This window comes from Lampetra fluviatilis, chromosome 40 (assembly GCF_964198595.1).
Source record: "Lampetra fluviatilis chromosome 40, kcLamFluv1.1, whole genome shotgun sequence".
NCBI classification, from domain to species: Eukaryota; Metazoa; Chordata; class Hyperoartia; order Petromyzontiformes; family Petromyzontidae; genus Lampetra; species Lampetra fluviatilis.
Genome location: NC_136314.1, coordinates 5,845,245 through 5,871,841, shown reverse-complemented (window position 1 = coordinate 5,871,841; position 26,597 = coordinate 5,845,245). Strand labels below are relative to the sequence as shown.

At 44.1% G+C, this 26,597-nt stretch overlaps 1 pseudogene; it reads right to left on the bottom strand.

Annotated features, from left to right (window-relative positions):
* Positions 1-980: 980 nt before the first annotated feature.
* Positions 981-26,597, bottom strand: part of LOC144946288 (prominin-1-A-like) — a 48,002-nt pseudogene continuing 22,385 nt past the window's right edge.

The window sequence follows — 26,597 nt, the reverse complement described above, 5'->3', positions numbered from 1 at the left end:
GTTACGGATTAACCGTACTTGCAAAACAAAACTAAACAGAAAATGTGGCATTGCATGCTCTTTTGTGCTCATCGCTGTGCGTCCTCGTTCTGTCAGCAAGGTGATCCTCTCTCGCAATGAGGAGCAGTAGAAATGAGATGACATTCTAAGTGGATCCGTCTCCCCCCCACCCCATTCGATCGCTCACGAGATTTGCAAGTTCTTCTGCCGAGTGAATTTCTCATGCCTTGGTCAAGTTTAAATACTTCCCCAGTTTTTGTTCGATGCGACCCCCGTAAACCATGCATCTTCCACGCAACACGCTCGGCCTTTTTTGGCCGCATCTCCAATGAAAAACAGAGCGTCTGAGCTCAATGGGCCTTACCCAAAATAAACCGACCGAGTGGTTGAACAATACATCTGTTTGCTGCTACGTAGCCTGATTAGCATGAGTTTTGCATCATCCGTGTTTCTGTTTTGTCCATTTCATCGCTCCCACGCATAACCCCTGATTAGTCTAGAGGTTCGCCGTGTATATATTCCAAATTAGAATCAATACGGACTGCACACGTGACATCACGCCAAGTACGAACGTATTTATTTGAAGAGCGCTGAAACGCCAGGTTTCGTTTTTTTAAATAACGAATACTAAAATAAATAATGGTTATAAAGTTCCATATGACATGCGCACCGAATAAAACAGATGACACTCTCAAGAGCAAAAATTCAAGTCATTCGTGTTGCTGTTTGCAAGTGAAACACAACTGATTCCGAGTTTCAATTGCCGTGGATTAACGTAACGAAAATCAACTGAAGCGTTTAATCGGACACAACGGATATATTAAAAGCGTGAAATTAGTGCGTGATTTCCAGAACAAGCTTCGCAATCCCTCAAATTTAAAATGTGCATTGCCCAGGATATTATTTCCTCTAACAAACGGTTGCTGCTCTTGGAAGGGCAATGACTTCCATGCTGCGTTTGAAACGGCGTTTTCTCAAATTCACGGTCCGTGTCCCGACTTGGCTCTGCGACGCAAACAAAGACAAGCACACACAAAAAAAACACCCAGTCCAATGCAATCCTTCACGTTCATGAGCACAGCATCGTATACAGCAAACCAGCCCAATCTGGGGGAAAGAGCCATTCCAGTTATGGAGGGTGGGGGTGTCTGTAAAATAATATAATAATTGTTTAATAATTATATCTTAATTACAGTTACACATAACGAACATTGAAGGCATATTATCACCGTGTTCGCTAGTCCGTTGTGGCGGTGTTGCTGTTAGCGCGTTGCTTTGGGCTCGTGCGATAGTTTGCATCTTTGCTCACAAAGCCATTGTCATCGTGTCTGTTATAAGACTTGGCTAAGTATTGACGGTTTGTTTAAAAAAAATGTAATTAATCTAACGAACAAAAAAACACTTTCGTGTAATTTCAACCGATCCACCACCGCCACCTCGCACGAAGTCCAGGGGTGGAAGGTTGTGGCTAACCGCACGGCTGGTGAGATGTTGTGAGGGGCTTGAACATTTTGCTTGGTTGCAAAAATAAATGTGACACAAATCATTTGGTGTTGGCTGGGGGGTACCGAAAGGGCACAATCAGAGCACGTGGCATCCAGCGGGGCATGGGTTCACCGAATGTCACACAGTGGAAGGGTATACAGCCTTAGAATTGCATCTGCACAAAAGCACGCCGGCCTTTATCCTACCCCTCAGAGCTTCATTAACGAGTGTTGGAGTTTTTCTGTGATTGGTGTTTTTTTTTCAATGTTTGTTTATTTAAAGTAGCCTCTGGGTTTATCCCAAAATCTGTCTCACTTAATTTCGGATTTTAGAGGATTTTTTTCTTTAATAAAAACGATGTCACAATAAAAAAAAACTCAAATCATGTGAGCCATGTATATAATAAAAACAATCTATAGCGCATCAGCCTATGGGCTTTCGAGACCAATTTTCTCCAGCAAAATGTGTTTACACGAGTAAGCCCTGGACCCGTTTGAAGCGTGAAATATTTTGTAAATCTTTCTGCAACTTTGGTAAAAACGAATTCAATGTCTGCAGAATGGACAAAGGAAGTTTATTGAAGTGATTCTTTGTTTTGCATTGAACATTTGGGACTCAGTGAAACAATGACGATCATTAGAGGACAATCTTATTATTTTATTTACATAACTTTTTTGTTTTTACAAACCATATTCCACTGCAGTATTCAATTACATATATGCTTGTTGTCTAATATATACAAGCTTTGGGCCATTTTTATTTATCGCTGGGTTCACACTGAGCCAAATCAGCATTCACTGGGAGACCACAAGTAAGGGGATACTGCCACAAGTATAATGGTTGGTGCATGGGACTTGCAATCGCCGGTTCGATCTCCTGGCACGGCAGTTGAAATGATGGAGCAAGTTTCTTAAATCGCCCCAAAACACCTGCCTACCCAGCAGTGTGAACACGTCCCCCGAAGTTTAGTGAATCCGTCAGATTGCGGTGTGGTTGGGGGTAATGCGAGGGTAACTCCTCCTCCGATACGTCTGGGCTGCATGGAAGAGTAGGCCAAATACTGCCAAGAGGGGGCCTCTCTAGGAGCTACGTATAGTTGACTCGTTTTCTAGCAGTAGCATGAGCAAGTCGTTTCAGGGCAGTACCTTCGCGATAATATCGGTGAACAGAATCTTGCTTACCTTGGCAAAGCAAACTCTTCAGGGTCTGGGCTGTAGGCCTTGTTTATTCCAGACGTGTACATCGGACTGAAAAACAATGACGGCAAACGAATGAATCCGCTGTTTAGTAGCACGTGTTAAAAAAAACAATCCCATGTCCAACGAAACCTTAAGGAGAAGGCCAGGGGATGGAATGCGCCTGAGAGGATGACAATCGTTGGGGTTTTCTCTGGCCGCTCTGGTTTCCTCCAATGTTAAACCAAACACTCACGCGTGGGAGCTGGTCAAACATCACAAAAGCAGGACCCTCCTGTAAAAAAGAGGGTCTTGAGATTGTGAGGCTTTCCCAAAAGTCTAACTGGCGTTGTTATATTTAATGCCATTGTTGTATCTATTGTTATTTGCTATTGTTTTATACATATGTAGAGGAGTAAAATGGGGACGTGACGTCAGGTGTGCCGTTCAGTGCGATGACGTCACGTCTCCTAGGTACTTAAGGGAGACCCCGTGACGTAAGTGGGGTCACTGTGGGAACGGGTAGAGTAAGCAGGGTGAAGAGGGAACCAGGGGTAGAGAGAGGGATCGAGTAGTGAGTCTGGGGAGAAGCCGGTGGTAGCCGTTGAGGTGCTTCTCTCTCCGGTCGGTGGAGTCGGCAGAGTCCACGATCCGACACGAGAGAGCGAGACCGGAGCTAGCCGGCAGGGACCCGGACTCAGAGTAGGACCCCTAGCCCCTGGGAATTGTGTACCCTTGTGTGTTATTGTTAAGCTTTAATAAACCCTGGTGAAAGCCTTTAACTTACCTCCGTCTCCGAGTACGTCCGTGGGAGCTTCTCTACTTATATATAGTTATATATTGTCATATTTTATGCCATTGCCATATCTGGATGCTGCTGTGGTGTAATGGTTTGCATGTTGGACTCGAGGTCACTGGTTCGATCTCCTGGGGTGGCAGTTCACCCAATGGGAAAGTTTCCTAAATCCCCTCCCACTACTGCCTCTGTCCAACCAGCAGGATTAATGTTTTACACCACAGTCAGTCGATAGTGATTCTGTATGTTGAACCTCTTTCGCACCGTACATAGCCAACCATGCTAGTCGGAGGTCCTATAGGCAGGTCACGTGTGGTGGGATGTAGTCAGGGAGCTCCCGCCTATGGCCGTTGTGGAAGAGTAGACCAAATGCCCTCTAGAGCAGTGTTGCTATCCCTTTACTGCAGCCTTGGTTCTCGATCGTAGAAAGAAATGTATGTTAATGAATACATAGGTTTGATGAAACAAAGTAGTTGTACTTACGGGGCCGTGCATCAATTGTTTTGATGATTTACCTTCTAAAAACACCTGGCATGTCTCGCACCCCCAGAAAGGGCATCTCGCGCTCCCAGGGGGTGCGTGCACCCCAGGATAAGAAGAACCACTGCCCTAGAGAGTCCCTCCAGAGCTCCCTCTAGTGTAGGCCCTTCCACCAGCAGTGTCATGAGAAAGCAATTGCAGGGCTGCGCCTTGACGCTTTTAAAACTTTATACATATTTCAAAAAATACGTTTATACACGTTTTGTTGTTGTTGCTTATTTACCTCTCAAAGGCGTCTTCTTTTTTCATTCGACGGAAGTACTTGGCCAATTTGACGGCGAAAATGAGACTGATGAACAAGAACACCAGGGCCCATCCCAAGCCAAACCAAATGCCATTCTGCAAGAGACAATCACTTCGAGTTGAATTCACACGATCGTGTGATAAGAATATTTATACGGTAATACTACTGATATAATAAGTGAGCAGTTTCACTGAATGTCACATTTAAATAAAAAAAAAGGTCAATTGTGCACAGTGATGACAGTCTAATAAGGGGTGAGGCTAGGGTTTCCCACCTGTCCAGGATTGACCGGCACCAAAATTCTTCCCGAAGAGTGTAACGATATTAATGAGCAGACAATCCGCCTCCTTCCCATTTCTGTACCGCTACATAAAAGTGTTCTTATACTTATTCATATTCTTAGGTTTTTTCGGTAAAGTCACGTAGGTAAAACATCAAAATTAATGAAAATAAGATAAAAACAAAAACAAAAATCACGACGTTTCGGAGGCAACACAAGTCTCCGTCATCAGGTGGGACCGTCACAGCCGAATTAGCTGCATCAGCAGCTCTCCCCACGGGGAGCTATCAGACCCCTCTCGTCAGACTACGGGTCTCGACCACTGGGCTACACAGCGCGAGCCCTTACACGGGCGTCGGACCGTGAATCCCAAGGCCTCGCCTCTGAGCCTCTCAGAACCCCGGCCCTTACAAGGGCAGCGGGGCTAGGGGTCCCAGGGCCTATCTCTTCCTCCGTCTTCTCTCTTCACCGGTCACCAACTCCCCGAGTGCCCGCGCGCATCGCCTTACATAGCCCTCCGCTCCCGAGGGGGCGGAGCCTATGCGGACCGCGATGTGAGCACCCACTCGATGTAACCAATCACCACGCGCTGCCTCACGATCCCTCCTGCCAGCGCGTATCACCACTACATATGCAATGGAGATGTTATCACACACACATAGTGGCAATGCAGACCTTACCAGTGAATCAACGACGCAGCTGCAGCCAATGATGTGGATTGAGTCAACAAGATTTGCCACGGGCAGGCAACCCCCCATTTCCCATCGTATCTGCACAGACACAATTTAACACATGGTTGGAAAGCGTGCAAAATAATAATGATAATAATAACCATTACCTTGAACCACTTCAAGAGATTAATGCCGCTCTGTGTAATATTCCAGTGTCAAAGTTAAACAATTTGTCTCCGAAATCCACACACCCCCTTCTTAAATAATATACAAAGGCAGTATCGTGATGTTTATTGAAATATATTTAGTGCTTGAAATGGGCCGCTATGCCACACATGCACTTCTCAGAACACAAACATACAAACTGGGGAAACACGGTTAACTTGGGCTGCAGGATAAATATATTTCGTAATTCTCTACAGGAAATCCATTTCAACCACTGTATATCTGTACCTATGTATACTGTAAACGGTTAGCTACGTAAGGCGCGAAAGAAGTTCAACATACGTACATAGTGTGGTGCAGTGGTTCGCTCATAAACAATGAACCTTGTGACCTGAATCATTTCCAGCTACAGCAGTATGTATGTTAAACTTGTTTCTGACCTTACGAAGGTGCGGGAGAAGGACAACAAACTAAAAACAAACAAGCTAAAGACCAAACTAAACACACATCAGTGGCCGATGTACAATGTGTATCATTGTTGTTTCCATCTTCCCCTGAATTGTCGCCGATCTTGCTATCGGTGTCGCACCACGAGAGATGAAGATTCCAATCGGATCGCTTGCAGTGCAGGCCACTTCGTGTTAGAGGGACAGACCACAGAAGTGGATATTGCAGAACTGCCTCAGACTTCCCTTAAAGTGGTCTTCTGGTGCAAACACGGTCGAGGGGGAGCACTTTCCACTCGCTGTGCATATGAGAGTTGAGGTTCGTCGCACGACCGTCAAACCGAGATTTTTATTCTCACAGCTGGAATTAACCCAGATTAAGTGCAAAAACAAATCAAACGAGAGTTGTGTGTGTGTGTGTGTGCAGCCATTGGTGTCCAGGCTGAGACCATCAACTCAATACACGTGAAGGAATCATGGGCAGCTGAAACCTGGATTCAAGCTCAGGATCTCAGCGGTGGAAACTCAGCACTCTGAACTCCGAGCCACTGGGCCAGCCCTGAGATGTGTACGTGTGGCCTCACCATTCTTTTGATCCAGCCAATGTAGAGGTCAAAGTCCGATATGAGAAAGTCAATGTAGTTTGATATTTCCTGTCAAAGGAAAATGTAACAGAAGATATTTTTAGTTTACATGCAAAATGACCAAAATAAGTATCAAATAATTTCCGCATGAAAAATCTATTTCTCTACTTTTTTTTTATAGTTGTTAAACTTAAAATGTTAAAGGAGTGACACGAAAAACCTCTCTGAGTCTCAAGACTCCTTTTTCCTGGAGGGTCCTGCCTTGGAATTTTTGTTCAAATTCCCCGGCCTTTTTGGTGTCCACGTGGGAGGAAAGCAGAGAACCCAGAGAAAACCCACAGAGGACTTGGGTGACACTGAGCACTGTCCTCTTCTGGCCACATCTCGCAGCCCCCACACCTACGACACCTGGCAAGCCCCGGTGGGCACCCATCCAAGTAGCAACCAGGGTCAAATCCTACTTAGCCTCTGTGCTCTCATTTTGGGTGACTTGACAATTGGGTGGATGTCAAAAGCGTGCCGTATAACACCGGCACTGAGAGTCAACTTCGTGTTATTTCCCCCATCTCTCCATGGAACGTAGCATTCCCAGTTTTCAGTATTCATGATATACGTACACTTGATAAAATGTTGGTCAGAAGATTCTGCGCATTGTCCAGCTGATCGACCAGATCATCCGTCTTGTTCTGCAACGACACCACCATAGACACAATTCACGTAACTTCCTCTCACGATTAGAGCTTTGCCGATGCAGCAATGAATCGATTGAAATGCGTTATTAAGCTCACGATGCACACACTCAATTGTGTGCTTAAGAATGGATGTGTTTTTTTGTTCAAGTCGTGTTTATTGTATGTCGTGGGTTGACATGATAGCCACAAGATTCCTAAAGTATGATAAACACCAGAACATTCTCAAATGAGCACATTAATGACTCGCGCAAATCGATGGGCATGGGCGCAGCCCTGCAACTGTTTGCTCGCACCACTGCCGACAGAACGGGTTCCACTCGAGGGATCTCTGGAGAGCCTCACTGCTGCAAAAATTGATGGAAATACAACCTTAGCAACATTTACCTGCCCATTCATTCTAGATTTCAAGTTTTTGTGACTGCAAGGGTCCATACTCTTTGGTTTTTTCGGGAAAGTCACGTAGGTAAAAAAGAAAGAAAAAGGAAAGAAAGAAGAAAAGAAAAGATAAAGAAAGAAAAAAGAAAGAAAGAAAATAAAAATAAATATTTTCTTTTTTACCTACGTGAATTTACCGAAAAAAACAAATAGTATTTACCTGCTTATTATAAATATTTTAGACTCCATAAACCCCCCTCCTCACCCCATCACCCCCCACCGAGATACATCTGGCAGGTCACCCACATTGGGTCAAGCTCGCCTGACTGTGCTGACGATATAATGAATCTAGATTTGAAGTTATACAATGAATGTCAAAACTGCTCCAGAGTTTGCTCCCGGAAGGCCATTTGGCTGATGGGATGTGTAAAAAAAATACACGAATATTTTATATATGGATCGAAAGAGTATTGTCTGATAACACTATCTAATACAAATTTTGTTCCTGTGCACTAAGTATTATTTTTTATTGCTTATGCCTAAAAAGTATAGAAATTGGCTATTGTTTCCCACAAACTTTGCTTTTTATGTGAACGAAAAGACACAAATTCACCCGTTTTCTCATTCAAAATATGTACATTTCAAAATATAAATGTCCTAGTCACAAAAGCAAAGTTTGTGGGGAATAATAGCCACTTTCTGTACCTGTGAGGCATAAGATATTAGGAAATAACACTTACTACCCAGGAACAGAATGTATTTTCTGTTACACAGTGTAATTATCTTGTGCCTGGTTATACATTCACTCTTCTATTCATCTACTTATCTAATTACAAACAATGGCACGATGTTATTTCACTATATTTTGTAACATATTCATGCAATATATGGTTTGAAAAAATAAGAATAGATTTTACCCTTTCTGGAAGTAAAACGGGAGGTGTTGGGATGCAAGGAATCAAGTTCGCATTAAGCACACTTACTTGTGGTGAACATACAAACATATTCTTATGTTTTCATACTTTGATATTGGCAACAACAAAAAGGTCCCATTCTGTAGCTGCTCACCCCGAGCTATAAACCCTCTGATCGTGACATTGTCTTTGTACTGTTCGTCTTTTGGCTTTCACTGGCCTGACACTGGTGAGACCAGGCCCTAAAGATGGCCGTCTTTGGTGTAGGCCAATCCGTTTCAAAGACAATGCAATACAGTAAAACCTTGGATTGCGAGTAACTTGGTCTGCGAGTGTTTTGCAAGACGAGCAAAATTTTTAAGTAAATATTAATTTAATAAACGAGCGAGGTCTTGCTATACGAGTAGTACGTACACGCTTTGTCTGCCGAGCGTCACGTGATCACAACTGATATACGAGTGCTTTGGATTACAAGCACGTTTCCGGAATGAATTATGCTCGCAATCCAAGGTTTTACTGTATATTATTATCAGAGCGAACTTGATCCCTTGCACAAGGTTTCTATTTGGTGTTTGAACATCTTAGCACCTGTTTTATTGCCATAAAGGATAAAACGAATTGTTATTTTTTCATACTTTGATACTAGCAAAAAAGGTGCCATTTTAACATATTGTTTGCAAGGGAGAGAACGTTCTTACGGATATATTGGATGTATCCTCCTTAAGAAGGACGATGCTTGCTCTCATCAAATCCTACGAAACAAAAGATGCACAAGATGCATATTAGTCACACAGTGTCAACAGGTGTACTTATCGATTAGCAAATATTCTTAAATAATCACAATAAAATTGCATGGTCACGCATCGTCGATATCGGCGAGTTCGGAATTGAACGCGGCAGTGAATTGTTGTAGGTGCAATCAGGAAGCGGTAGTTGTGATGGGTGGGCCGCGTGTGTGGTGGGCACGATAGAGCAGGGCAGGTTAGTGAAGAGGTGACCGGAGGTTGGCGACCAGAGGGCAGAGTGGGCCAGCACCAGGTCAGTACTGGTTCAGATACCACAAGCCAATGATTTTAGCGATGGCCGGGAATCGAACTCGGCACGCCGGATTCCTGGAGGAGTGCACTCTATAGGTTGCAACGCCGCTCCTCCCAGCCAAGTTCCAGTTGGTGAGTTCAAATTGTCAAGTTTATTTTATTTAACTCCAGAGACCAGGATAGAGTGCATACCTGTCAACCCCTAATCATTGCCTTCCTTATTACAGACCAATTCAGACCTTATTGGTCACCCCGTGCCCCTTATACATCTCAACGTTCATCCTACAAAGTCCCATCACAGGGCAGAAACACAAAAAATAGACGCATTTTTTTGCCCGTATTGAAACGGCTGTACGCCGTATGGACCTGCAAACTCAATTTCCCTGCACAAAAATACGGGTAAACCGTATGCGTTGACAGCTATATCGGTACTGTACCAATTTGCAGGTAGTTTTTGTTTTACTCCGAGACACAACGGCTTGCGAATGGTGATCGTAAAATCGTCCGCTGTCGAGCAGTTATTACAGACCGCGGCATTGACCAGGGCGGCCGCTGGAATTCGAACCTCTGCAACAAGCGGCGAGCTCTTTGCCGCTGGGCCGCGTCACAGGCCCCCAGTCGTCGCTCAACAGGGGGCCGAAATTTTTTGCAACGACCGTGCAAGAGTAAAGTAAGAGCAATAGTGAAGCTGGTAGCTAGCAGCAAGCGTTAGGAAGACTGACCAATTCCTGAGTAGGCATGTCGCTGTCGATGTCCTCGAGTTGGCCGGCAATTTCGATCAACACAGCGTCATTCGGATTTGGCTGGAAATGCGTGAAAAACAGAATATTACGTTTCTCAAGGAACATGCAGTTAAACACGAACAGAGTTGCACTTGTCAAACATGCAATGGAACCTATTCGAAAAAGTCGTTGTCAACGTTCACCTGCACCCTTGCACCCCTTTGGTTCTCAATCATTCAAAAAGTATAATGTTAACAAATACACAGCGTTTGATGAAACAATGTAGTTGTACTTACATGCCCGTACTTCATTTGATGATCTACCTTCTAAAGAAATCTGGCCAGAAAGGGCATCTCGCACCCCTAGGGCATGCAGAGTGCACCCCAGGTTAAGAACCATTGTGTTAGACGAAGACGTCACAGTTATTTCAAATCGATGAATCGATCAACGCTCATTTGTGTCTCTAAGAGAGTCGCATCTGTGCCAGTGACCCAGCGAGTTCACAAGGGAGATCCGTGGTGCATCAGCGTAGCACAAGGACAACGGCAACAACATCAGAGTGATGCAACGAGATCACAGGCAACGAGTCTTGCCAATCAGTGATGTTGAATAAATACCCAAACCACACGCGACCTACATGCTGGTCAACGAACTGCACCGTAGCCGTTGACACTGCTGGCTGGACAGAGGGTGGGGAGAATTGAGAAACTTGGATCGTTGATTGAACTGCCGCGAAATTGATTGAACTGCCGCGCCGCTGATTCAACTGCTGCGCCATTGATTCAACTTCCGCGCAGTTTACTCAACTGCCATACCATTGATTCAACTGCTACGCCATTGATTCGACTGCTGCGCCGTTGATTCAACTGCTACGCCATTGATTCAACTGCTATGCAGTTGATTCAACTGCCGTGCCGTTGATTCAACTGCCGTGCCGTTGATTCAACGGCCGCGCCGTTGATTCAACTGCTATGCAGTTGATTCAACTGCTATGCAGTCGATTCAACTGCTTCACCATTGATTCAACTGCTGTGCCGTTGATTCAACTGCTACGCCATTGATTCAACTGCTATGCAGTTGATTCAACTGCTACGCCATTGATTCGACTGCTGCGCCGTTGATTCAACTGCTACGCCATTGATTCAACTGCTATGCAGTTGATTCAACTGCCGTGCCGTTGATTCAACTGCCGTGCCGTTGATTCAACTGCCGCACCATTGATTCAACTGCCGCGCCGTTGATTCAACTGCTATGCAGTTGATTCAACTGCTATGCAGTTGATTCAACTGCTTCACCATTGATTCAACTGCTATGCAGTTGATTCAACTGCCGCACCATTGATTCAACTGCCGCGCTGTTGATTCAACTGCGACGCCATTGATTCGACTGCTGCGCCGTTGATTCAACTGCTACGCCATTGATTCAACTGCTATGCAGTTGATTCAACTGCCGTGCCGTTGATGCAACTGCCGTGCCGTTGATTCAACTGCCGCACCATTGATTCAACTGCTATGCAGTTGATTCAACTGCTATGCAGTTGATTCAACTGCTTCACCATTGATTCAACTGCTATGCAGTTGATTCAACTGCGCACCATTGATTCAACTGCCGCGCCGTTGATTCAACTGCTATGCAGTTGATTCAACTGCTACGCCATTGATTCGACTGCTGCGCCGTTGATTCAACTGCTACGCCATTGATTCAACTGCTATGCAGTTGATTCAACTGCTATGCAGTTGATTCAACTGCTTCACCATTGATTCAACTGCTATGCAGTTGATTCAACTGCCGCACCATTGATTCAACTGCCGCGCCGTTGATTCAACTGCTATGCAGTTGAATCAACTGCTATGCAGTTGATTCAACTGCTTCACCATTGATTCGACTGCTGTGCCGTTGATTCAACTGCTACGCCATTGATTCAACTGCTATGCAGTTGATTCAACTGCTACGCCATTGATTCGACTGCTGCGCCGTTGATTCAACTGCTACGCCATTGATTCAACTGCTATGCAGTTGATTCAACTGCCGCGCCGTTGATTCAACTGCCGCACCATTGATTCAACTGCTACGCCATTTGCTTCAACTGCCACGCCATTGATTCGACTGCCGCGCTATTGATTCAACTGCCGCGCCATTGATTCAACTGCCACGCAGTTGATTTCAACTGCTGCGGCATTGATTCAACTGCTACGCCGTTTATTCAACAGCCACGCCATTGATTCAACTGCCGCGCCGGGAGATCAAATGGAACCGGCAACCCCTGGAAAGGATGCCCACTGCTGTGCTAACCATGACACCACGGCATCATTATTCTTGTTACGAGGCACTATTGTTGTATTTGTATATGCAAGGCAAACTTACCCCACTCAGTGCGATTTTTCTCAGCTCGGATGCATATCTGGACAGGTTTGTATTCACGAGTCCTTTGTCAATCTAGAGGTCAAACAACGCCGGCACACAGGACACAATGTGTCATGAAATCAAAACATTAGTGCATTTGACAGTCATATTCTTAGGTTTTTTTCGGTAAAGTCACGTAGGTAAAATTTTTAAATTTTAATTAATAAAAGTAAAATAAAAATAAAATAAAAATAAAAATCACGACGTTTCGGAGGCAACACAAGCTTCCGTCTTCAGGTGGAACCGTCACAGCACGACAGCTGTATCAAGTAAATGAGAGATTACAAGAGATACCACTCCGTATATATAATGGTTGAGGGGGGGGGGAGATGGCCAGGAACGGCCCACTTTTTATTATTATGTGACAATTCCACCTGAAGACGGAAGCTTGTGTTGCCTCCGAAACGTCGTGATTTTTATTTTTATTTTATTTTTATTTTACTTTTATTAATTTTAATTTTAATTTTTTTACTACGTGACTTTACCGACAAAAACCTAAGAATATGAATCCTTGCAGTCACGAAAGCTTCAAATCTAGAATTGACAGGCATGCCATCACTATCGCGCAAGGCAATCACCAATCCACTACGTTGCACGGATTTAGGAGTGTTTCAGTCGGGGAGGTGGGGGTTATGTTCCAATGCGGTTTCCCAGGTGAGTTATTTGCAGGTAACTTTTTCAAATTCGGACCATGGCGGTGGCTCACATGGCCTAGAATTGTTAGAATAACGTTATGAGTTCTTTAAGATCCACCTTGAAGCAAACAGCACATTTTTCTTTTAGGGTGGTGGGGGATAGGGAGGGGGTTAATACTGTGCTCCTTGTGTGTAAATATATTTGTTTTTCATTACATGTGGAGACACATTATTGTTAGAGATGTTAACTAACTCTCCTAGTATACAGGAGGTCGTGGGTTCCATCCCGACCCTGACACCTGTATATTTGGAGTTTGCACGTTCTCTCTCCCCGTGTCCACTTGAATTTTTTTCCGCGTCCTTCAGTTTTTCCCTCCACATTGAGAAACATCCATTTAGATTATTTGGCTGCGATAAATTTCCACGTGATAAGCTACTTCGTTGACCTATCATTTGTGGCTAGGTTGCTTCTGAAAAATAACTATATATAGCTCAGTGGGCCTTACCTGGTAAAATGTAAATATATATATACATGTTTTGATACTCTTGTGTCGGTATTGCCAGAGTGTTGAGACTGGCTGTGGCGTGCACTGCTTGTGCGATAATTCGACGTGAGCCCTGAGCTTCCTACCCAGTGCCGTAGTCCTCACAGTCTCTGTAACGACACCAGGCCTTTCTACCCGTGTCGTAGATTTATCTCCTCACAGATGTTATTTTTTTTCAAAATAACGCTAAAGAGTGGTTGTTGGTCTCACTTTCCGGTGAGAGAATTCGGAAATAACAGAGTTTGTTATTTTTACGAGCAACAATTAACAAACAGTATGCTCACCTGTTCCAGAAATAAGTTATAGCGAATTGAGTCCACCCCGGAGTTGCCAAAAGCACGTATTATGTTTTTCCCTGCTGGATCCAGAAGGTTAACGCTTGACAAATCCACCTGGATCCCACTGATATCATCCTTGATCTTTTGTACGTACTGCAAGCGCACACAAACACAAACACACACACGCGCACTGGTGTATTAGCGTACTGCAAACACATGAAGACAAAGATCCCCCGTATAGCCTTAACAGACTGTTGGGGCAAGTGCTGTTAGCGAGCACCTATGAAGGCCGGCACGGTACACGAGGGGGTGGGTGGCCAGCACCACGCCCGACCACCCTTGTAGCAATGTTTACACACTGCATCAGGTACTCATTTTGAAGCTGAGTCGACCTAGGGGAGAATCAGTATTGGTTCAGATAATATTCGTCACTGGTGTTGGCCACGACCAGGAATCAAACTCGGCTCGCCGGGTTTGTAGCGCAGTGCGCTAATCATTACACTACCGCTCCCCACAACAACAACAAAAAAACTACACACCATAAGGAAAAAGGAACAGGGAGGAAACCGTACTGCAAAGACAGAAACACGCACACACTCACCCTTGAGTGTTAGAATACACACCTAATTTGCCCAGAAGTTGCATGGAATTTTAAACGACGATACAGCATGTTCTAACACGTCACGCTGACTTTAGGACAGGAATACCGACAGAAAACGGAAAAAAATTGTCATGTAACATTCAGAAAAAGAAATAAAATTGAAGTGAACATTCTACCACACAAAAGTAAATACTCATAAGTTGACCGGGTGGCTCAGCAGCAGAGTGAGCGGGTCGCATTCAGGAGGACACGAGTTCAAATCCCGGTTGAGGGGCTGACTCAGCCCATCATCTCGTCGGGGAAAATAAAATTAGTACCACTTTGTGAATAGGTCGACGATGGTTATCCTATTGAGAGCCTTGACCCTGTGACAGGAATGTGGAATTGGCTGCCACAACACCAATGGAGAATAGCCCTTTGAGAATTTCAGATGAGATAGAGAACGTGTCTCAATGGAGTGATCAGGAAGGAAATTGGACAAATTAAGAACAGATGGAATCCACCTACACGTTAGAAGTGGCAATTTAACGAAAGGGGACATTTTTTTATATGAAGCAGTGAATAGAGAATGGCTGCCCATACTTTCCCGATCGTCTAATTCTATCACAACGTTTCTCAACTTCTGGATCTCTCATCTGATGATTGGCAGCTCAGGTGACCTCGAGATGTGGCAGCGCAACTTGGCCAGGAGATGGCAGTCCGGTGATGGATTCATGATTCTTGAATCCATCGTATGATTCTTGAATTCATCCGTGCGGAACTTTAACTGCCACCCCCACATATGAATCGTATGATTCTTGAATTCATCCGTGCGAAATTTTAACTGTCACCCCGGCATATGAACGAGCCTTCCCTTTGCGCACTCGTGTTTATTTAAAACTGAGCAGAACATCCCAATGGACGTTCGACCAGGCCTTCCTGAGTAAATAATCGGCATTATAATGAACGCTGTCGTGTCCACGCTCGGTCCGTGGCCGTCTCGTCATCTCCAATGGCCAGCGAAGGTAAGAGAGGTGAAGGTGCAGCCCTGGAAGTGCCCACGCCGTATCCCACCACACGTGACCTGACTATTGACTAAGCTGCGGTGTACGCGGTTAGGGGCCGTCCATAAATGACGTCACTCGATTTTGGACGATTTTGTATCCCCCCCCCCCCCCTTTGTCACACGACGTCACAAAAAGTCAGACCCCCCGCCCCCTCAAATATGACGTTACAAAGCTCTGCCTCCCCCCCCCCCCCAAAAAAAAATGCTTCAAATCGCTTTAAACTATTGTCATTGTAGTGCGTATCTAATGTGGCGTTGCACTCTGATGTTGTAGGAGAAAACATGTATTAAAAAGTCTATTTAACTAAGTAGAACGTGTTGTCTATATTTATTTAAAGTTGCGCATTTTGATGTGACGTCATATTTCTCAACCCCCCCCCCCTCGTCACACATCGTCACAAATGTCTGAACCCCCCCCCCCCCCCCAGGTGCGTGACGTCATTTATGGACGGCCCTTTATGCTGCTGGGTTGACGAGAGGCGGGAGGGCTATTCGACAAACGTGACCCAAGTGTCATGCTCCCGAGGCAGGGAGGTGAAACCGGCAAACCTCGGTAGTGCAAGTGCAGTGTGCGAATCGTAGCGGAGTGGTGCATCCAACACAACTCATTCCAGCGCGGAGAGACACATCGATTTTGAATACCTCTTGAATATCAATGAGTTCATCCAGGTTCTGAAATTGATCCATTTTCAATGTGGAGTAGATTGCAGCGTCACGCTTGCAGTCCCTGTTTCAAAGTGAAATAAAAACACGCAGACAATGCTGCAACAGGGGAATGTTTGACTAAAAAGTGAAAATGGCAACCATAAACCATTGACGATGATTTACAGATTAACACTTAACACGTAAATAATTGTACATTCCAGTTTAGCTATCTTTGTGTGTAGTTTCTTTTCAAGGTGAAGGCCAAGAATGTATGATAGGCAATGCCGGTGTGGACACCACACCGCAATACTCTTCTGAAACATATAAATACACATTCTTGGTTCTTTCGGTAAAGTCACGTCGAAGGGAAATAATAAAAGAATCAAAATATTAAACAATACAATTCTCACGACGTTTCGAAACGTCGTGAAAATTGTATTGTTTTATATTTTTATAATTTTATTTAAAAAATATTATTTCATTATTTCCCTTCTACGTGACTTTACCGAAAGAACCAAGAATATGAATCCCTGCGGTCACGAAAGCTTTAAATCAAAATATAAATACGTTTGTTTGATTAAGTGTGTTTTACCTCTCTCTATGTGTCCTCGTGTTGTTATTCTATTATTTCCTGCAGTCACGAAAGCTCCAAATCTCTCTTTGACATGCTAATTTCTCTACCCCCCCCCCCTCTCTCTGCCCCCCCTCTCTCTATTTAAGGCCTCGATACAGAGGCGTTGTTTCTCCTGTGTGCCTATGTGTGTCTCTCTCTGTGTGTCTCTGTGTTTATCTCTCTCTCTGCTTGTGTGTCTGTCTGTGTGTCTCCGTGTCTGTGTTTTGTCTCTCAGATTTAGCACTCTTTGGAAGAACGTAATCAACCAGGTAGGGTGTTGACTGTTATGTTAGCCGACTCTCTGTGTTGTATTGCATTGTGTTTGTAAGTTTACTAGTTTGTTTTCTCTTTCATTTGTACCTGATGATGATTGCTTGTGTTGCAATCGAAACGTCGTATGCTATTATTTAATTAATATTTTCTTTCTAAGTGACTATACCGAAAGAACCAAAGAGTAATTCCTGCAGTCACGAAAGCTCAAAATCAAGTTTCAACATATAAATGTATAAAGTTTATGCAAAGAGTAAGAACAATTCCATCTCCTTGTTGGCGTGAATGGCATGCCATCGTGGTGAACAGGATTGCAAACGAGGGGAGGTTTTAGTCAAGTGACTGCTAAAATCCGTGAGAAATATATAAATTGTTTTGGAGTTTTTTTTTCTCCCTGAGTGGAATTTGTTTTGTGGACCGCAGGGAGGGGAGGGGGGGTGTCAGCGAATTTTAGAATTTTCCAATGAAAAGAAAGCGGATTAGTTAGCGTCTCTGTTTGTAAAACTTTTTAGCCCCTTACCATTACACTGCTCGATGATGACCCAGATCCCAATTAAACAAAAAAAATCCTACACAGACTCAGAACCATCAGAATATATCGTACAACTGATTGTTGAAAAGTAAAGAATATATTTCCGTGTGAAACACCGATTTGCACCGGAAACATGAGAATGAAAATACTATCTTTGGGGAGTTTGTAAGCATGCATTTGAAGTACTAAAGTGCACCCACGCCTGGAGGCTACAAATTTTATGAGGCCCTATGAAGGCCTTCCCCATGCTGTGTCGGTCATACCACCCGGTGGTGGTGGCGGCTACGAACGTGCCCTGTTATCCAGCACTGTGGAGGCAGCGGCGAGGGTTCATGGGTCACGCAAATGGTTGGTCGATGAGGTTCCATCCCCTGGCTCGCCAGAAGGCAGCAGAGCAAAGTGCAGTCTATTCTGATCGTGTGGGCTTTCTCCGGGTGCTGCGGTTCTCTCTCGCATGTATAACCACTCGTGTCCTTGGCTTAAAACATCTGAATATATAGAGGAGAGCAGAGCTTGGGCGAATGTTGGTGGCAGCTCACTGCCTGGCTGCCTTCCAGCTTGGCTGTGATTTCCTTGGTGATTGTGAGATGCAATTTGCACGAACTATGCAATATATGAAACTAAACATACTTAGTCACGAAGGTCAATGGGATGTACTGTATACATGCAGTACACAAAACACATGTTTCAACAAGATGAGATGACGATGAGTAATACTTACTCGTAGACCTGTGTGATGGTGATGTTACTGCCAATGTTGGTGATATAGCCCAGAAATGTTGCATTTTCAGCTTGATCAGGAAGTTTCAATCCATCTAAGAGCTAAAGAAATGTTAACATGCATCACGGTTAGTTAACAAATACAATGTGACTGTTTAATATCGATTCAAGAACTTAAGATGTGAGACTGACCACGGTTTCTCTTTGAATGCTGTGAAAAACTCAACATCCGTAATACAGGTTTTTTGGGTTAGATCGTGTAAATATATAAATGTGTCGGTAAACCCGCCACCACCCGACACAACCAATTAGTAAAGGGTTGTCACGTAAACAGAACGTGGCCAATTCGTCTCTAGTACATCACACGGTTGTGTTGGAGAGCCAAGCCACAACATTTACAATCTGAGTACAACGTTTCACCGGTAATTACAACTAGCTTCATCAGGCGACAGCCAGATTTGTGGAGAAGTCCACCTGTTTCGTTCCTTAATTAGAGGCGTAAAACTCAACATGCGTGTCAATTAAACTGTGGCACTAGAAAGACAATGATGTAATAGGTGACGTTTTGGGCAATATTCCTTCTTCAGAGCACATAGGAAGGAGGGCCAGAGAAGTAGATCGCGTATAAGTTGGAGACTGCACTTTACACGATGGGGTCTAATCAAGAGCCATATTCGCTTCAGTAGATTGTATGTAACATTATATGTAACATTAGCAGGTAAGGCCCACTGAGCTTTTTAGCTATTTTTTCAAAAACAACCTGGCCGCATGTCATAGCTTAACGAAGTGGCTTGTGACGTGGAAATGTATTGCAGCCAAATATATTAAACGTACGTTGATTCTAAATGTGGAGGTAAAAACCAGAGAATCCAGAGAAAAATCCACGCAAATTCGAAATATATATATATCCATGGAGGATATTGGTCACGAAAGTCTAAGTGTTAAACTCGAAATATACAGGCGCTAGGGTCGGGATCGAACCCATAACATCCTGCGCACCAGGCGAGGGAGTTAATATCTCGCCACCATGGTGCCACCCCCCCCCCCCCATACTTGTGTAGGGGTGTTAGAGAGAGAGCCGTTATGCATGGCAGCTTATGAGAAACAAACACAGTGGGCGGGGCTACGTGAGTGCACGGGGGGGGTGCTCTCAACGACGTCCGCACCAGGCAGCCCGGGGCCCCACCCCTCAGCGGGGGTTGAGTATAAAGGGGGATGTGTCAGAGGGCTCGGGGCAGAATGTTAAAGCTAAACCAGTGAAGACTGAAGATCGTCTAGCTAGAGCCCTGGACTCCCCTGGGACGCCGCCCTTGTCAGGGCCGCGCAGGACCGAGCCAGTGGCGTGGTCCCGAGAACCAGAGCTAGTGCTCTGGGACTCCGGGTACCGTAGCCTGACTTACCAGTGTCGGGCCAGACAGCCTCCCCTAGCCCGTTAGTGGAGGACTAGGAGGTAGGTCAGAGATAGCTAGCAGTGTATTCCCAGCTAGCCGGGTGAGGGGGCCGATACCCCCTCTAGTATTGCATGTCCACAGTTGTGACTACTTGTACGGAATAAATACGTGTGCCTCACCAACGGTGTCCAAGAGTCATCAACGGTACTTCACTTGCATTGGGAGCATTAAGAATGAAGGAACATAACATCATTGACAGTGTCCTCGTGGAATGTGTGACGGAAATAAATAAGCAGGTGATGTCTTCCCAGAAGGTGATGAAATGTGACGAGTATCATCTGCTTAGTTATGAGTTTAATTAAGAATTAGTATTCATTGTTTAATAGATTCATTGGTCCACTCCTAGCACACATATATATATATACCATGACAATAGCACATTTTTAAGATCAACTTTTAAAATATATTCTGAAGTAAGCTGTCTGCCACATAGGTTCGGTGTAACTGGTCATTGAAATCAATCTATACGAGAATGATTTAACAAATATAATGCATCTAAATTCTACCCCTGTTCTGGAATCCCACCCACACGATGTCCATTATACAGCACTGATTCACCCCGCACACGATCAGATAAATTGTCTCAATTTGAAATCAGAATTTATTACAATCATCGATTTATTTTGTCTCCTTTCTACTATCTCGTTTGTTTTTCTTATATTTCTCTCTCATTTGCACATTTTCAGTCACCCCATAGCCTACATTCAGCATCGATATGCCATGTGCTTACATCGTAAATAAGCAATTATTGAAGCACACAATTGCATAGGTTGCAGGCATATCAATGCAACATTGCTCGCCCAATGTACTTATCAACTTTCTTATATGAACCACTTTCAAAGTGTAATTAAGAATTGGTTAAGGTCATTGTAACCCTCGAGGCACGGGCCTTAATTTGGATCTCCTCGCATGCCTTTGGCTCTTCTGTTTCCCACCCTCTAATTAACCTCATGGGTCACTGGACGATGCCCTTCAACTGGGGCACACAGCCATCACATTATCAGTCGATCCCTCAAAGCAGGCTTCTGATTTTTCTTCAGACAAAGATCACCCGTATAGCCCTAACAGACGTTAGGAGCAAGAGCTGTTAGCAAACACCAATGAAGGCCGGCAAGGCACACAAGGGGGTGGGTGGCCAGCACAACGCCCGGTCGCCTTTGTCTCCCTAGTGGTGATGTTTACTACACACAACACCAGGTACTCATTTGAGGCTGAGTCGACCCAGGGGAGGCCCAGGACCGGTTCAGATATTCGTCACCGATGTTGGCCGTGAGGGGTTTGTAGCGCAGCGTGCTAAACCGCAACACTACTGCTCACCTTAGCTGAAAAGACATCGTCGATTAGAAGCACATACACAGACACACGCAAGCACCGCCGCTGACTTACGTGAAACAGGGACTGGTCCGCTAGCGGTTTGCACCCCAGCGTGTGGATATTCCCACCGATAAAGAAGAGTATGGCCACGATGAACATGAATATCCAGGAGAATATAAATACGAAGCCAACACCACTGCAGGGGGAAGACGCAGCATACACAATATATCATTCAAGTATACAGGCATTTGCAGTCGATGCAACGTGTGAACAGAAAAGGAACATCTTCTTGGTTCTTTCGGTAAAGTCACGTAGCAAGGAAATAATAAAATAATAAAAATAAAACATAATAAAATAACGTTTTATTTTTATCATTTTATTAATACATTTTTTTATTAATAATATTTATCTTATTAATAATAAAAATAAAACATTATTTTATTATGTTTTATTTTTTATTATTTTATTATTTCCATTCTACGTGACTTTACCGAAAGAACCAAGCAGATGAATCACTGCAGTCACGAAAGCTTTAAATCGAAAAAGAAAAGGAATAATTGATTTTTGGATCGGACCTCGTAAGTAACATGCACGTCGTAAGCCCTCCTCCACCCAACACGGCCGATCTATGAAACTGTCGCGTGAACAAACTTGGCCAATTTATTGAAACGGCAATCAGTTGGTCACGTTTGACCATCACAGGACGACCTTACTAATTGGCTGTGTCGGGTGGAGGAAGGGTTTACGACGCAACATTTTACTCGCGATGATCCGACCCCAAAAATCTATCAACAATCGGAAATATTGGCTCCCTCCTCAATCCGCTGCTCCCGACCTTTGACCTTTGCACCGCCAAGGGAAGGGCAGCGAGCCCAAGTGCCTCGGGACGGCACCCCCGTTTGAGGGTGTATCGTTCCGGGTTCGACATTCGTATGTCTCATCTGTGATTGTCCCGTGTTCTGGGTTCTTGAATTGAAAATGTACAATTAAAACTCAAATTTAGATTGAAAGCTTTCGTGACTGCAGGGATTCATCTTCTTGGTTCTTTCGGTAAAGTCACGTAGAAGGGAAATAATGAAATAATACAAATAAAACAATCAAATTATCACGACGTTTCGATTGCAACACAAGCCATTGTCATCAGGTGTGAAAACCACAGCAAGACAATTTGAAAAAAGTGGCGGTTTTTTCTGAACGTCAGCACCACGGACATCAACTAGCGGTTGTTCATACGGACGAGTCCATCTATGCTCGGAACAGAGGAGGGGGGAGAGAAGGAGAATGGTGCTTTAAGTTTCTGCAGAAATTAAGCAAGTGCCCTGTCAATGGAAAACATGAAAACCTGCCCACTGATATTTGCTGTGGAAGCCACTTAATTTCTCCACTTGTCATCTCAGGAAGCCATCAATCGGATTGCCAAACAAGACCGCGAGGTTTAACCCCAGAACGCGCACAGGGACTCACGCCATGAGGAAGATTCCACCACAGTTGGAGCAGCAGCCTCGGTTGGCGGGGGACTTCCTCTTGCTGTAGCCGCAGGTGCCGAGGCAGAGACCAATCGTGAAGAACAGCACGATGAGGGCCAGCAGCAGCACCACACCGAGTATGGCGAGGAATCTGGCGAGGGAAGAAGCCGCGGCAGACGAGGTTACGGCAGCAAGCAAGGCGCAGGCTCGCGCCCCTCTTCTTCTTGTCGTGCGGCTGCTGATGTAGACGCAGAGCAACAACGGCAACTTCGCGTTCGGGTGGTCAAACCCGAGATAGCCGCGTCAGGAGCAGCGCAGTGGAAGATGGCAGCAGTGGTCACGTGGCCCCACTCCGTTAAAAGAAAAATCACGACGACTTGGCGACCGAACATCGATCGCCGATCTGCCGGTCTCCAGAGCGACAACAACAAAAGCTCGCGCGCTGTAAGACGGGGGTAGCACTGCAATGGTTTACTCTAGATTTGAAGTTTTCGTGACTGCAAGGAGCCATACTCTTTGGTTCTTTCGGTAAAGTCACGTAGGTAAAGAAAAAATAAAATAAAAATACAGCCCCCCCCACCTCACCCTGCCCAGTATAAACCCATTGACTGGCTTCTCTCCCACTTCAATAACATTTATTGCTGTGGTTGTCACACCTGATGATGATTGCCTGTGTTGCAATCGAAAGTTCGTGATTTTATTTATTTATTTTTACTTTTTTTATTTTTATTTCATTTTTTCTTTAGCTACGTGACTTTACCGAAAGAACCAAAAAGTAATCGTTCACTCACCGCCACTTAGAGTAGTATTCTATGTGCTCCTGTCAAAGTAATATTTTTAATTCTCAAAACTGGAATTTAGAAAAAAATTAAGTCGAGGACTGTATTCAACGTGATGGGGTTTTTTTTGTGTGCAGTCATTGGTGTCTCGGCTGAGATCGTCACCCGGGTGATTTAAACCCAGTTTAAAATCACCGATTTGTTGAAAAACCCTGGATTCAAACCCAGGATCTCCTGGAGTGGCAGTTGAGTGCTCTGACCACCAAGTGAACCTGGACAGCACAACCCTGCCCCGAACTTCAAAGAAAAGCTGGAAAACACTTGAGGGCTTCACTGCTAATTTCCTTATGTGGCCAATGAAATTGAATTACGTGAAAAGCCACTCATCCGAAAAGGTTATCCTACATTTCACTTTTATCGGCCATTTAAAGAAATGAACTCGGCGACTGAGACGACGTGAAATAAAAAAAAAGTTTGCATCGTTCAAATATAATTCCTCGTATTCATTTTCAGGAGAAGTTTCCCGGGACAAGATTTGTGTGATTTTTTTTTCATTACAGGACAAACGTTATATGTGCGGGGGGACACGTTCATGGAGAAGGTCGTGAATATGAAATCCGCAGATATTATCACTCGAAGCTTATGAGGAAAATAGGGTTAGAGTGCATGAACACATTACGTTTAAAATAAATATATTAACTTTATGTATATATTAATTAATACATATATTGTATAGTATTTTTTTATTCGGAATCCACTGGAGCTATACACTTTTAAATCATCTAGATTGAAAATTAATTTCTTTAGAACTGATTTGTGTGTTTAGTTTGTTGTCCTTCCCCCCCATATCCGATTAGCACATTTGGCTGTGTATGGTGCGAAAGAAGTTCAACATACATCCATAGATAATCGTATTATTAAACCTACCTTTAACAATGATGGACAATAAACGTATTTAAAAGTGCAATTATCAATGAATGCATGAATAAATCAACATTATACAGTACGCAATTCCAAAGCATTGTAAAGGAAAGAGTGTAGCAGACTGAGGCTTATTGAGAGGTACAGTGGGTGGGTAAAGTGAAAAACGTTCGCTCCCTCACAATCCATGCCGCTACCAATGCCTCACCGCTTCTTTGTCAGGGGTAGTCGCACACGCACGCACGCTAGTTCCAAATACGTAGCATTTACGATGAACGCGTCACTAAATACGCAAAACCGCGATTTAAAAAAACGCGCATTTTAAGGGTTTGCTACGTTGCGTGAAAATATGCAGGCAATAAGAAGTCACATGTTGGCCAAACCACATGAGACACGCGCACGCCAGTTCAACCTCCACAGTGATACACACCATTGGAACCTCCTTTGCCAGTAGCACAATATGATAATTGGTTATTTACCCTTTTATCTGGCGACACAACTGACACCTTTTTTTACAATACCTGTGGTCGGAATGCAAACAAAAAACACAACTCTGATAATGTATGCACTGTCCATGAAATTGATTGGTCCACACCCGAGACAGCTTTTCTTAGAGCCTAGTCTCACATGGTGTTGGACCAGATGACGCCAAAAGGCGCAGTGATACACACTTTACCGAGGAAGTGACGGAAACCACTCACCGAAGTTTGTCAAAGAAGATGGCCTCATCCTGGATATTAGTCAGTGTTTTGGAAAATTCCTCAGTTTGCGTGTTGATTTGGTCCAGGTATTGGGATAAATCTAATTGGCTCGAAAAGTTTTGGATTTCATTCCCAACACTTGTCAGCGTATTCAAGACCCCTGCGAGAGGAAGTATACAGTTGTTATTGTCCTTAAAAAATATTATTATTAAATGAGGTTCACATTCCATTTTAAACGTTGCACCAGAATAAGAAGATCAACACCTCCCTCGTGCTTCAACTGTGTGTTATTACAGTGTACTGTTATTGAAGTGTATTGTTCAACGTAAAATCAATTGTTGTATATTAATGTACATTTTACGCCGTTATACGGGGTCTCGTTTGGTGGTGATTTTGTGTTGTTTGTCTTTATATTCTTGGTTCTTTCGGTAAAATCACGTAGAAGGGAAATAATAAAATAATACAAATATAAGACAATAAAATTCTCACGACGTTTCGACTGCAACACAAGCAATCATCATCAGGTGTGAAAACCACTTTTTTCAAATTTTCTTGCTGTGGATTTCACACCTAATGATAATTGCTTGTGTTGCAGTCGAAACGTTGTGAGAATTTTCTTTTAATGTTTTTATTTCCCTTCGACGTGACTTTACCGAAAAACCCAAGAATATGAATCCCTACAGTCACGAAAGTTTTCAATCGAAATTTTGTTTGTCTTTGTAACGTTCTGACCTGCCCCCCCCCTCCCCCCCTACTGGATATCTTTGAAAAAAGAGCTTCATATCTCATTGGATTCCTCCTGCAGTATAGATACATATTCTGAAAATAAACAAATATTCTGAATCTGGCGGCACTAGCCACGAGCAAACTAAACTTACGCATAGGGCCCCAAGCAGCTCAAGGGTCCCTGGATTCATCGAAAATATCGCATGGACCATGGTCACATGACAGGGAAAATGAAGAACAATTTACATATTCACGTGTTTGTATTTCCCATTTGGAACTCTCTCACGGCAGTGCACCATTCCGGCACTCACGACGCAGTTACCCGGCTCAGCCACCTGAGTGTAAAACTACAGTTGTTGCTCGAACTAAACATTATCCATACGCAGAAGAAGGAATGGTCTCTGGTGGGCGATGTCACCGACATAAATTCTGAAGCCTGTTCAACCCCCTCTGATTCACACTCACCAGGGGCACTGTGCTTTGCTACTTGCCAACCGCAAAGCTATTAATTGCATGGCATTCAAATCATATTTTGGAATTTAAAAAAATGAAAACATTGGTGACCAACCGCCAAGACCATGAACTCGCCACGCGCTGTGTGGTCGGCTCGATGCTCTGACATCTCTGAGTCACCCATTAATTAATAGTCTCACTTGCAAAATCTACGGCCACCGTAACATGCAATATACAGCGCCAATCAAGCCACTAGACGTGACTTTAGCACGAGCAGTGGCAGTGGTGAGCTTCACTGGCCACTTAAATATTATTGATTTCTCAACCACAGCTAACACCAATAGAGTTTTGGTTTTTACAGGTAAGGCTCACT